The following is a 15,057-nucleotide window of genomic DNA, read 5'->3' as shown; positions in this document are numbered from 1 at the left end:
GTTACCTTCATCTTATATCCATTCATTTTTTGTATATCATCTCTAGGAAATTTGTTGACTTTATCACACTAAAGCGTTGTGCCATTATTTATTTTGCTTAAACTATTTCTTTTATTTTGGTCTGGGAGTGGCTTTGAAAATGTTAGTGTGATTATTGTAATTTCTGGACATTTTTCGCTGAATTTTGAATGGTCTCAGAGATTGCTCGTATCCTACACGAGATGGTGGCAATTTAGAAATTTAAAAGTGTTCACAGGTGTTCTCGTACCATTGCAGTCATAACTGAAACTTTATAAGGTGACATAGCAATGTACCCATACCCTTATACGAAATGGTAATATACAAATGCTAATTGGTCCCGCATTATTATTGTAACCCTATACGAGATCATTTCAAATGTTTAAGTTGCTATGTTCTCATACCCCAACACGAGACGGTACTAAATAAGCATAAAAGATGATCTCGCATGCCCACCACACCTTCACCAGTAACACCTATATCATTTTAAGTGCAAGCTTCAAACCAACAAGGCAAGCCAGAATGTACATTTATATACCTTATTCACTGATGATTTGATTCTGCACTATAAATATCACATTTACAACATACGGAGTTGATTACAAACGTCTGAAACAGTGAAAATTACTTTTGATAAATATATTGATTTGTATTAGAACGAAGTGATTTGTTAATGCTGACTATTTTTTAGTGGACAATTTTCTTAATATCCTCAAATTGTAGAACACACACACGCGCGCGCGTATACAAATGCGGTGTATGTTTTTGTGTTTGATGAAAGAACTTTTTCTAACCACAAATACGAATAAGCAGGTTGTATGGTAGGAAAACCACCTCTCATTCAAAATTACAATGCCAGTTCCCAGAAAAGAAGTTCTATGTCAATGGAAGTTTAATGTCGACCTTTGTATTGGGTATTAAAGTGGTCCAGATTTTGAGTATTAAAGCAGTAAAGCTACTGAGTGTGAAAGAAGTAAAGCTGTTGAGTGTTAAAGTGGTGAAGCTACTGGGTGTTAAAGTGGTAAAGCTGTTGAGTGTTAAAGTGGTGAAGCTACTGGGTATTAAAGTGGTAAAGGTACTGAGTATTAACGTGTTAAGGCTATTGAGTATTAAAGTGTTAATGCAGTTGGGTATTAAAGTTGTAAAGCTGTTGAGTATTAAAATGGTAAAGGTACTGAGTATTAACGTGTTAAGGCTATTGAGTATTAAAGTGTTAATGCTGTTGGGTATTAAAGTTGTAAAGCTGTTGAGTATTAAAATGGTAAAGCTATTGAGTATTAAAGTGGTAAAGCTATTGGGTATTAAAGTTGTAAAGCTGTTGAGTGTTAAAGTGGTGAAGCTACTGGGTATTAAAGTGGTAAAGCTGTTGAGTATTAAAGTGGTAAAGGTCCTGAGTATTAACGTGTTAAGGCTATTGAGTATTAAAGTGTTAATGCTGTTGGGTATTAAAGTTGTAAAGCTGTTGAGTATTAAAATGGTAAAGCTATTGAGTAGTTAAGAACTATATTGCTAAGTATTCTCTGTCAAGTATAGTCTGTCAAGAACTATATTACTCTTAGCATTTTCTGTCAAGAACTATATTATTTTAAGTATTCTCTTCGAACACATTTCAATATATTTACAACTTGCTTCAAAAGAAAGATAACTATTTTATGAACGAAATAAAAAGTCATGCATATGCAGTCTAACTGGTTGAATCCGACATTTGATAACCTTTTATAGCCCTCCATAAGGCGTAAATATGATATTTATAAATAGTACGCTATCAGTCAAAAAGTTATATGCACACAGATTGGAACCTGTCTTGTGGGTTGGTGGATTGCAGGTGATATGTCGTTCCTCATCCTTGCCCTTTGTTTAAATCCTAATTCATTTGAACGATCTTCAAACAGCAACCCAACGATAAAGTCACACGTGATCATAAATATGCAGTGGAAGCATCGCTCTATTTCCGTTGTAACATGTTGTTGTAACTTGGGTTGTAATGAAATCAGACCATGATATAATAAATACGTTTTGAATAATGCGTTTTTTTCATGGGAAGACGTGAATGTGGCAACAGGTCCCGATATATTCTCCGAAAATCGAAAAAATATTTTGACAAATTTAACTGTGTGGTTGTAAAACAATGATCTGCTTTTAAGTCAACTCTCAAAGGATTCGTTATTGCAAAAAGTAAAGGTCAAGGTCAACAGTTAAATCTTTTAGACATTCCGTGCCGCTTTGTCTAGTAGAAACATTACTGTCTATATGAATAGACAGAGAAATCGATAGTGAATCCTCCTGGTAGCTACTGCTCTCATCCTTTCTTTCAGAGCCAGTTCGTACAACATCGTTGTCGGTGCATAATAATTGACCTGTGTGGTAACGACATTGAAAGGAAATTATGATATCTTCTGGAACCCGTGACACCCATGCCGACGTGACATGATTTTGTTTAATTTTCTAATGTTGTATCACGTTTGTGTTTCTTAATTTTAAAACTTGTATGAACATGTATGTTATTTCTGCTTCCATCAACATCAAAGTTTACATGTTAAGTTTGTTGTTTGTCCTTGCACTGTAAAACCTTATGAAAATCTGAAGCCTAATTTGATCCATTTTTAATCGATCTAAAGACTTACGAATTACTGTAAATGCCGGAGTAACGTACCTAGCCTTATTATATAGAACGCAGTCCGCGGTCGAGCTAGCTTTGCTTTTTGCTATCTGCAGTCAGGATGCTTCCTGAAGTTTCTGTTTTATGCTCATTGATAAGCCTACAATTAAGTATCCCGCCAAGTTCTTTAATGTGAAATAAAATACTAAAAGTATCATTAATCCCACTAGTCTTGAAGCCAAGGAAAAACACACTCTGAATGGGTTTTGTCTTAAAAGGTGTTACATGATACTTTTGTTTTAATCCTAAATGTTTGTGGCTTTTATGATGTTTCCAGTCAAAACGGCGTTTCTAGAAAACTCTCAGGACTTTACATTGTTTGGATAGTCAAATATTTTTTTTATCCTTAAACTTTAGCATTCGCCTAATAATTTTATGAATTTTTATGGATAGAAAATTTGGATAGAGAAGCAATCAAATTCTCGCAATTTCGAAATGAACAGGAAATTTCTCTGCTTATCGGAAAGTGTACATACATACATACATACATACATACATACATACATACATACATACATACATACATATTGTGAAATGCTCCACCGCCCTATTTTTGCCATACTTTGTGTCTATAGTACCAAGAAAATATGAATAAATGCCATCTTCTGTAACCTTCGCAACCTTCTCTGGATTCCTATTGTCTCTATCAAACGATCTACAAGTTACATAATGGATATGTCAAAATTTCTGTCTAACGTCATCACTATAGACAGAGTGCTTTGCCGGGCAAAAGTCTTACGTGTTAAGGGACGAATATGTGAATACGATGTCTCTGTATTAACTATGGAAACTGGGTATTATTATTATTGTTATTATTATCATCATTATTGATTTATGTATTTATTTATTTATTTTCTTATGACTACCATCTAATGTAGGTACGCTTATTTGCAAACATACGTGATGGCGATTTTTAAATATGTTTTTTTCTGTACAGATGTCTGCAGAGATTTCACTTCGATATAATTTTGTCGAAAGTGTCTTATCAAGACACAAGTTTAAACATTTGTATGGGGTATCAAAGAACGTGTTACAAACAGTGTTCAATCAGGGGGACCCCGGGTGGCCGAGTGGTCTGAGGCTCTCGCCTTTAGAGTTCACTCACAGTTCGCCTCTGTCAGCGTGAGTTCGTGTTTCAGTTCAACCATCGTGTATATTTGAGAAAGCTAGCCAGTAGCTTCCCGTGGGTCGATGGTTCTTCTCAGGGGTTTCCCGAGTTCTATGCTTGCCACCACGTACAGCCTATCGTGTACTGAAAAAATAGCGTTATACCCCACAAAACCAAAGCAGACCAAAGTTCGATTCGCGTAAAAGAATTTGAGAGTGAGCATCCCCCTCCCCCCGGTCTGCAGTGAATGTTATCGGATTCTGAGGAATTGCATACCTTTAAAGACAATGTGTTTAACCTATCCATACAGTTTTCATTTGGAAATACAAGTAACGCATGATCATACGATTTTACGCTATCATGCATATCTGAAACAAACCTTTCAATTAAACTGCAGGGTTTAAACAAATTGATAAAGACAATTATGTTTAACTTTTACAGCAATAAACAATATGCAATTGTCCCAAGCTTAATCAAATGGCGGCTTGAACATTTGCAGTGCTATTGCGATCTTTCGAGTATATAATCTAACACAAAACAGTAGAAGACGACTATATATATATATATATATATATATATATATATATATATATATATATATATATATATATATATATATATATATATATACAAGTTTGTATCCAGTAGCATTTACACTAATTATTAAAACCTACCTTAATGCCCAAACACCAAAGAAGAGAGTAAAGTTGAAGCCAGTGCTGCAACGAGTGGAGTCAAGTAGTTTGGTCTGGATGTGAGGCTGTGAGCGGTAAGCGGTATAGCTGCAATGTTTTCTATCAAATCCATGTTAACTGTTCAGAAGATCACTTATCCCATCGGGTGGCAACATTAAATGGCTACTTGATGTAAAGTTAACATGAATTGTGAGACTCTGTGAACTCCATAATGTTCAAAGAATACATACACACGCGGACGCGAGTGAGAGCAAAGCCCGACGTAAAAGAGAGCAGTCCGTATCGACCATTACATGGCCTTATATTTCTTAATGGAGTCATCGTAGAATCAATTAGCGTTTTATATATTGCGAACGAAGTGTAATGCCCTTAAGCGCGAAAGAAATTGTATCCATAAGTCTCGTTTGCACAGAGTGCACTGAATGGATTTGCATTATGCACGCAATGGGCTTGAAGAATTTCAGGCCATACAAATTCGATAATCTGTTTCATCTTTCATAATAGCGCAAACTACTGGTTGTATGCATGCCTCTGTTTTATTTATTTAGATCTGCACAGATAAACCCGGCGCTGTACCAATAAACATGAAATATCGTTTTCCAATAATTGCTTTCCATGTAAAATGCTTTAGTACTGCCAAGGTTTGCAGTGCATTATTTGACAATAATTTTATATTTTTCTTCCTTACCCCTTTGACCGCTCCAGTGGCCTAGTGGTTAGAGCGTCCGCCTCGGATGCGGGAGGTCGTGGGTTCGATCTCCAGCCGAGTCATACCAAAGACTTACCAAAATGGTACTAACAGCTGCATCGCTTGGCGCTCAGCATTAAGAGGTTAGTGTTAGGACTGGTCGGCCTGGTGTCAGAATAATATGACTAGGTGAGACATCATGCTACATGTCTGCGGCATAATGCCACAGTGCTAGACATCACTTAAAACTGTCACACTGCAGACATCGTAGCGATATGACTGAAAAATTGTTTAAGCTACGTTAAAAATCCAAATCACACACCCTCTTACCTCTTTATTCCATCGGCCATACCCTTTCATGCACTTCAGGAAGGTAGGACAAATATTGTATTTTTTCTTCCTTACCTGTTTATTCCATCGGCCATACCCTTTCAGGCACTTCAGGACAACAGGAACAATACCACGCTTTTGAGTGGTAAACATTTTTCATTTTGATGGAAGAGAAACTCAAAAATATAAAAGGGTCCAATACAATTAGATAGAAGGAATATAAATATTTTCCTTGAACTGTATATACAGGGAGCACTGACATCATTCACAATAATTTTTCATCAGATTTATTTTTTCTCTTCTTTTTATTTTGTTTTTATTTTTGTGTATTTTGTTCCAGTAATTTTGGCCCTTTGTAGTAATTACTTGCATGAAGACTGGTGCATATTTTGATAGCAAATGTATATGTTACAGAAAGTTATAAACCGATACAGTTTACTGTCAATTGTGACGTAATACGACAGTGTGCTTAACCCATGCACGGGAAAATACAGCTTCTAATTGCAAAGACTTGTTTTCACCTTACACGTTACAATGTATTTATATTTTTCTTCAACACAAGCAAATGTAAGTCATCTTACGGTAAAACGACTACTTTATTACTTTGGGATAATTGATTTCAGTGCCTTTACCAGAGTACAAGATTTGATTGTATCTATTTTTGAAAGCATATCTAAGTGGTTAGAGTGTACTCTTTGAATGCGGGAGGTTGCAGGTTCGAACCCAGGCTGAGTCATACCAAAGACTTATATATAAAAAATAGTACTATATAAATGGTGCTAGAAGTTGCCTAGCTTGGCGCTCAGTAATTAGAGGTTAGTGTTAGGACTGGTCGACCTAGTATCAGGATAATGTGACTGGGTTGGACATGATGCTACACGTCTGCGGCATCATGCCCCGTTGCTAAATATCACTGTCACACTGTAAACAACGTAGCGATATGACTCCAATTTTTAAAGCTACGTTTAAAATCGAAAGACACACACACTGATAGATAGATAGATAGATAGATACGTAGATAGATAGATAGATAGACAGGCAGGCAGGCAGACAGACAGACAGGCAGACAGATAGATGGATGTATGGATATGGATGGAAGGACGGATGGATCATTATGATAGGTGATTTCTAGTAGGACATTATGCAAAGCAATTACGCTTCAGTAACGACGCAATTATAAGACTGAAATACGTGAAACCAGAGTGTTATTATCATGGGCGTGGTTCTTTATATGAAATTTCAACTACCATGCACCATGAATCAGACACAAAAAGAGTTCATAGCAAGGTCTGCGTTATCACTTGATAGTCCCACTAGTAAAAAAATAATCGTGATTTAGATTTTTCAAGAAGAAAATCGTTAAAAAGCCATTATCGCCTTAAAAGGTTCGGACCAGGGCTTCACGTATCCTATCCACTTGTCTGTTTCAATTACGTTTTCCCCCAACCCTCTCTATCTTGATCACCATCTCTATGAAAACATAAACGCACACGCATGTAACTATATTATCAGTAAGGTGCGCTTCTACGAAACAAACTCATAAGTTTAGTTTTTCTCAACACCTCCTAATCATTAGCAATGTAGCGGGGTGTGTAGAATCAATATGGATTGAACATGCATTATTGGGTCCATATTCCTTTATACTGCTGCGGAGAAAAGTAAAACAGAAAAGGACCTTTCTTTAAAAAAAATACCCTCCCTTTAACGTTAAACGATTGAAAATGAACTTATAAGAAGAACAAAAACATAAGATCCCCAAGTAGGCCTGATATCATTCACTTGTTCTACATAACGTAATGGGTGACCATTTTGCTAAGCTGATGAAGTAGCAGTGGTAGTGGTCTTGAAATAGCAAGAACACACGAACACAGCTTATGTATACCCTCTTTCGAACATTATATCGTGTTTATTTGACCTATTTCACTAAAGTCTGATAAACATTCTTTCCAAAGATAAAGTCGTAATTAATATGAACAAGGTAACATGCATAGGATATAATTAATATGTATTGGGTATAATTAATATGCATAGGACATAATATGCATATGACATACTTAATATGCATAGGACATACTTAATATGTATAGAACATAATTAATATGCACAGGGTATAATTAATATGCATAGGACATAATTCATATGCACAGGGTATAATTAATAGGACATACTGAATATACATAGGACATACTTAATATGTATAAGACTAATTTAATATGCATAGGACATACTTAATATGTATATGACATAATTAATATGCACAGGGTATAATTAATATGCATGGGACATACTTAATATGCACAGGGTATAATTTATATTCATAGGACATAATTATTATGCATATGGAATAATTGATATGCATAGGGTATAATTCATACGCATAGGGTATAATTAATATGGATATGGTATAATTGATATGCATAGAGTATAATTTATATGCATAGGGTATAATTCATATGCATGTGGCATAATTGATATGCATAGGGAATAATTAATCTGCATAGCCTCTTCTTCATAAAAAAAGTCATCAAAGACCTTTAATACTGAGTTCACTTTCAGAGCTTTAACTGGTGGCCTAACCTGTCATCTAGCTTTCACAAGAATTTAAATTATATATGCGCAGCTTGTTATTTTTCCTAAGTAATTATTTATTTACACTAGGTAATCAAATCCGGACGCATTTTAGGAGAACATCATATTGGTTTTTTATTTTAAAGCTAAAAATACCAAAAAAATATAAATTTCGAATACTATGTGGGTAATGGCACTGAATATATCGGATAGTAAAAAATAACAAGCAATACGCGTGATAATATATATGATCAATGTTTCGGGTACTTTAACATGCCAATATTTTCAATGTTTCTGGCACTTTAACATGCCAATATTGTCAACTGACATTCCCAATTTCATTCAAATATCAAGCTTGCTTCCAAGTTATCTAGGAATTTAAAATGTGGTTAACATTTTAGATGCAATTCTTTGAAAATTAATGTGTAAACTTAAACATGCCTCTAACAAGAGATATGTTCTAACTGGACCAAAATTTATATTTGACAAAAATTACAATTGCTTGCAGATAGTTATCTAGTGCCTTGCAAAGAAATTCTGATTCCTAACTATAACAAAACCATAAAAGTCTATGATAGAATACAATGGTATATTATTATGCAACATGACTGGATCTGAGCAAACGTTTTCTTTGTTAATTTTCATTTAAGCATCATCGGCGTGTAACATTTCTGGTTTGGTTGGGCTAAGCCTGAAATTAGATGTTTCGTCGAGTGGTTTTAGTTAAGTTCTTTTTGGGTAATGTATCCTTATAAAAATACCTCAATACCGTAATGGTTATTTGGCTTTGCAAAGACATTTTATATCCATATGTTTCATCTACTTAGAGTGCTACTTGTTATATTTATATTCTATATTTTTTCTTAAATGGTAAATTATTTATTTATTCACTAGGGTATATTATTTTGCTAATTTTTCTAAAAATGCCTTCTTAAAATATATTTTTTGATTCTATATTTCTGTGAAATCTGGTGCGTCATTTCGGTTGCAAGATGAAGAACTCTTTGTAACCCCAAATATGTGATTCCCAGTGACCTGGTTTGCAAGCATTGAGAGAGAGAGAGAGAGAGAGAGAGAGAGAGAGAGAGAGAGAGAGAGTAACATACGAACTGCGAACTTTTTCTAAATGCTCTGAATTTTGTTAAAAAGCGTATATTTTCCTCATAATAAATCTCACTGGATATCTTTAAGTTTTAAGCCTAATTACTGATATGGATAGAAATCTGACCAGATATGGCTACCAAAGTGTTGACAGGCTCAGCCAATCAGATGCAAGATCATCGATATGCAATTGATCTTGGTCATCTAAGATCACATAATCTTCTATTCCAGGACTGATCGAAATCGGGTCAGAACTAAGGCTGCAGACTGGCAACAAGTTGAGACAATTAGATGCAAGATGTGCTCATCGGTGTGTGTTGATCTTGCACATTATCGAACATTTCCAAGATCTTGATGATACTATAGATTAGTCGGATCAAACACTGGCTCCTGAGTGATACCATGCTCAGCCAATCAGATTCAATATCTCTTCATTATCATACTGGATCTCGCTCATTATTAAACTCCACTGAGATATTGATCTTGGAGACTGTACAATTCATATATTCCAAATTTGATCAAAATCGGAAAAAGAAAGCATGGCATCCATAAAGATAGCAAGCGCAACCAAGCTGATGCAAGATCTTTTCGGTAATATGCTTGGATCTCGTTAATTATCGAACTTGTCTAAAATTGTAATGATATAGACCCTTTCCCGGGTAGGATCAGAATCAGGTCAGAAATATGGCTACCAGATTTGTAACTAGCTTGGCCAATCAAATACAAAATTACCGCATCAGTTCCCGTCTATTTCGAATATCATTTATATTTTAAATTACTTTTATGATATATGAAAATATTGTAAGTTTAAGCAGATCATAAATATTGACTTCAGAACGGTAATAGCTCAATCATTTAGATGTCAAATCATCTTATTTGTATGTGCCAATCTCGTTCAATATCGGACTCCTTTTTTATCTTGATGTAAATCAATCAGAACGTCGCTCGGTCATTTGTAGGTATACGCATTAATTTTGATGTGTTTGGTGATTAGCCTCCGGCGGAGCGCACCACATATGATGTGAAAGAAAAGTCGACAGTGTTTGGATTGTGATATTGTCTCCTTCCGCTGCCATACTGTTCCATGTGAACAAAGTAGTTCTTAATATAGGTCTCTATAGCGACGAATTACATCATATGTGTCTCTCGTCTTGACGAAAGAGGCAGAGGATATTCCGATTGGATAAAAGCATATATTTCAAGATTTGAAATTGTCTTCGAAATATGTCCAGCAGAGTATTAATAAGACAAAATTACCGTATCAAAATGTGTGGATCTCGCTTGATCGAAATCGCCTCATAAATATGGACTCCAGAGCGGCAACCAATTGTTGACGATCACGCAACACAAAACAGACGAATGATCATGCCATAATCCGACTTGGTTTTTAGTCCATGTGAAATAAAAACAAATACATGACGCAAATCCTAAGATAAAAAAGGTTAAAAAAAATGTGTTGTAAAAACTATATATTGCCTTAGTCGGTCTAACGGAATTACGGTGATGCTCAAAATATCTGATTCGACACCGAATCTGAAAACTAATGAATTGGCAACTGTACTAACGAGAATCATAAAAGCAAGCACCGTTTACCCTCGTTAACCTGTGCATCACGTGCAGCATCTACCACTGAAATCAACACTAATATCTAGATTTCTTTTTTTGCATTGCGTCTTTATTTTAGGTGACATTATTCTCTACTATTAGATTTCCAAATGAGACATTTCACGTGCGATTACATCGTTAAAGAATAGAATCCTTTGTACAACGGTCGTATAAGATATGCTTATCTGGATAGGTAGAACACTTCTGACAGAGATTACGGGATTACGTGTCTGTCGCGGAAAGATTAAAACGTCGCATCGCACCGTTATCGTTCAACGCATGGCCGCCATATCTTGATGCTCTTGAAACTTCTATATGCGTAGTTCGTGACACACCAAAGCCGCTAGATAAAAAAGAACAGTGGCATTTTGTTGTCTTTATTTTCGTTGCTGTAAGTAAATTAATAACTGTCTGCAAGATATGTCAATTAATAAAAACTTCAGGCTCTGAGTCTATGGAAAAGTATTTTTTCTTCATAATATAACGATGTCGTTATGACGTCCGGCATGTCAACAAACCCTATAGAGGCATTGCAGGAGAATGTTGAATAAGGAGGGATGATAACAAAAAGTAACTTTAGGGTGTTCAAAGCGAAGTAAAGTTTATAATGTCTAATTTTATATTTAACATATTTTTTAACAAACGTAACTAAATAAATCAGAGGCGTAGCTGGGGGGTGGGGGTGGGCAGGGGGGTACATATGTCTCCGGGCGCCAAGGTACAGGGGCGCCAAAATGAGGCTTACAACGTTACATTATAATAAGTAAACAAGGGTAATATTCAAAAATGTGAGTAAACGGGGAGGGGGCTGGGGCGCCAATTTTATAGTTCGTCCCCGGGCGCAAAATATCATAGCTACGCCTCTGAAATAAATAAATAAACACAATCATGGCAAAACAAAATTATTTTCTTCTTGAACATAATCCACGCAGAAAATGATATATTTCATAGATCACTATAAACTGACGCACTGCAGACATCGTAGCGATATGACTGAACAATTGTTAAAGCTACGTTAAAAATCGAATTACACACACACTTGACATCTAAGTATTCAGTGTCAAAAATAGTCAAGCTGAAGAGACGGATAGTCAGAAAAATACGCTTAACCATCCAAGCAGACAAGACCGGAAATACATATATACATAAGTACACATGCACGTACACATACGTACATACATGCATCTGCTGAATCGCATTCTACCATACGCTCAACACTTCCGATTCTTAATGTAGCTAGACGATTGGAACGTTAACCTGTTTGTTTTGTCTACTGCAAATTACAAGTGAGACAAAATTGTTCAGACATCGCTGAAAGGAATTTATGTGTCTATCACCTCAGTATCAAGTACTATCGTTTACGCCAAGTTTTCAAATCAGTCCTGAACGAGCAGACGAAATTTCGTAACTCAAGCTTCCCTCTTATATTGTTGAAAGATTTAGCCTTGCGACACAGGCGTTCTCGCCAAGTTTAAAAGTCATTCCTGAGCGAGCAGATGAAATTTTGTAATGCATGTTTTCCATTTATAAAGTGTTGAAAGATTTAAACTTGTGACACGCGTTCGCCAAGGTTTGAAAGTCAGTCTTGAACTAGCAGACGCTGTTTCGTAAAGTATGCTTCCCGCTTAGCCTTAGAAAGTGTTGAAAGATTTAGAATTAGTTCTTTTCCTACATTACATGTTCAACATATATGTGTAAAGTGGGAGGGTAACCATAGTGTAAGACACAAACAAAATTATTATACATGATAACTGTAAGAATAGATGGTATTGATGGTAAGTGTACACAAACAGTGGGCGATGGCAAATTAACATGAGTTCACTTACCGTATAGGTGTTTTCTAGTATATGTATTCCATCAATGAATCCAGCTAAGCTTTAGCATATTTAGACGTGTATCATAGTTACGCCATTTAACAACGTAAATTCATTTAATTCTTCCTAGGAAAGTTGATAGAAGTGGAAGGGCAAACACAATTGGTTTGGCAAGAAACGTTTTTTATACGCACGTGAAGAATTGGTCCGAACACCAACATTGAGACCGTAGATTTGTTATTTCTTTCTCTCCTGACTTGATGTTGAATCATATGTGAATATACTCGGAAAAATGTCCCGACAGACATTTGTTAATTTATTCTCATTGTCCTCTGTAACTCTCACCCGGAAGCATGCGAGTCGACCCTGCCTAACATCTTGGGTTTTAATTAATCACAATGAATGATACACCTTTGGTACGTAAGTGCATCTGCACTTTAATTTAATAAGTGAATCATGACGCTTATCATTAACATCCAAAGACAACCCCTCCCGCCCTGGACACTGGGACTTGATAGCAGTCACCACGATTCAGTGAGCACGAAGTGCCACCTTACGCAGCAACAATAGAAAATACACAACCTTTTGTAACTCCACTATGAAGATGAATCAGATAATACGAAGGTTGGGATAAATTTCGTTCTGTTGTATCATCTGACGGCGAATGACCCGCCCTAGTTCTTCACGGTGCTTAGGCTCTGCTGTTCTCTTATTACAGTGTCTCCTCTGGTCCAGCCTTTTTTACTATTCTTGTTATTCTTCAACTATCGCTTTTCAGTATAGAAAACAGTTCAATAAAGAAATAAACGAACGGTCCGGTCCGCATTAAGCGGGCAGTTTTACAACAGATGTGTATACAACCAATATAGTTCGGTCGATCAGTCTTGTCAAAGCGCAATGGTACTATTGAATCAGGTCGACCCATTTATCGCCTCTGTGGCAGTTTGTTTATTCAGATATCTATTTAGTTGCCTTTGAATGTCATCGAAATATAAACTGTGTTGAAAAGGCTCATAATAACGTCAACCCTCTTCTATCTGTGGTCCACATTTATGTTGCCAACTTGCCAAAGAGTGTAAACCATACCCGTGTTGTTTTGGGGTCGTATTTGGCTATGTGGTACAGCAGCACAGCTTGGGTTTTACAGTGCTTAATGAAATAGACTAAACTTCGAATGATCTTTGCCCTGACCTTACCATGAAAATTTGTAATGGCTATTAAAAAGCGTGATAAAAATCAATCAAAAATAGACACCGTAATGTGTAATCATGCACAAATCTTTAAACTAATTCTTCAAAATTAAGTGTGATACGCCAATAATTCGTGAATTCGTGATCCAGATCGGAAAGTGACAAAGCTACCATTTCATTCCGACCTCTTTGGAAACTTTCTAATATACGTAGGAATTTTTGGGGGGATTTATTGTTCTTGGTATAGAGATAAATCGAAAGCAGGCACTGAACCCTACACCCACTACATCAACATTTTTTTTGCAGACTCCACCGAGCAACTTAAAACTTCCCCCATAAGAATATGTACAGATCATACGTCGCCACTTAACCCCTGAAACTATAATAAATGTACATTCATTTCCCAGCCACATAACTCTACCTCATCACCCAAATATCAACGACATTACACCGTGACAGCAGTGACAAACATCGCCCAAATATCAAAGACATTACACAACAACAGTGACAAACATCACTCAAATATCAACGACATTACACCATAACAATAGTCACAAACATCACCCAAATATCAATGACATTACACAACAACAGTGACAAACATCACTCAAATATCAACGACATTACACCATAACAATAGTCACAAAGATCACTCAAATATCAACGACATTACACAGTGACAACATTGACAAACATTACCCAAATATCAACAGCATTACACGGTGACAACATTGACAGACATCGCCCACATATTAACGACATTACACGGTGACAACGGTGACAAACATCACCCACATATCGACGACATTACACCGTCAACAGTGACAAAAATTATGGTTGCATTCCTTGAAATTGAACCAGTACTCTTGACGTTGGTATCTCAGCCACTGAACCCTTATCCCATCAATAATACTTTTATAGACAATACCCAACCAACTCACATTATTGTACTGACAATACCAGGCCACATCGGGAAACAAAATGTACAGAGCACTTCCGGCAATCGAAATCAAAAGAGTTAATGTTTGCAATTTAGATGACTAAATCTGTCTTTTTGAAGCAGTTTCCAATTTCCTGGAGTATGGAAATTCGATAGGTGGCAACCTGATTATTCTTGGAGATTTCAACTTTCACTTTGACTGTCCCGGAAACCCAAACACATCAAAACTCATAGATTCCATTAGTGTTTTCAACATCAAACAGTCATTTAACCAACCCACCCATAAACATGGTCACCTTTTAGACTGGATTCTTCACTGACCTGATGATAACATTCTACGG

At 36.1% G+C, this 15,057-nt stretch overlaps 1 protein-coding gene across 6 annotated transcripts in view; it reads right to left on the bottom strand.

Annotated features, from left to right (window-relative positions):
- Positions 1-13,397, bottom strand: part of LOC149797899 (transforming growth factor beta activator LRRC33-like) — a 96,856-nt gene extending 83,459 nt beyond the window's left edge. For 3 of the 6 annotated variants that reach the window (XM_089962938.1, XM_089962940.1, XM_089962939.1), the window contains exon 1: positions 4,460-4,967. The gene's annotated coding sequence lies outside the window, so the exon portion shown is untranslated. Of the gene's footprint in view, positions 1-4,459; positions 4,968-12,598; positions 13,126-13,168 lie in introns of those variants that run through there. The other 3 variants (XM_089962942.1, XM_089962941.1, XM_089962936.1) reach the window with 3 other exon arrangements.
- Positions 13,398-15,057: the final 1,660 nt, after the last annotated feature.

This window comes from Sinohyriopsis cumingii, chromosome 6 (assembly GCF_028554795.1).
Source record: "Sinohyriopsis cumingii isolate HCF-2022 chromosome 6, ASM2855479v2, whole genome shotgun sequence".
NCBI classification, from domain to species: Eukaryota; Metazoa; Mollusca; class Bivalvia; order Unionida; family Unionidae; genus Sinohyriopsis; species Sinohyriopsis cumingii.
The sequence above is the reverse complement of the archived record's forward strand: the minus strand, read 5'-3'. Positions and strand labels throughout refer to the sequence as shown.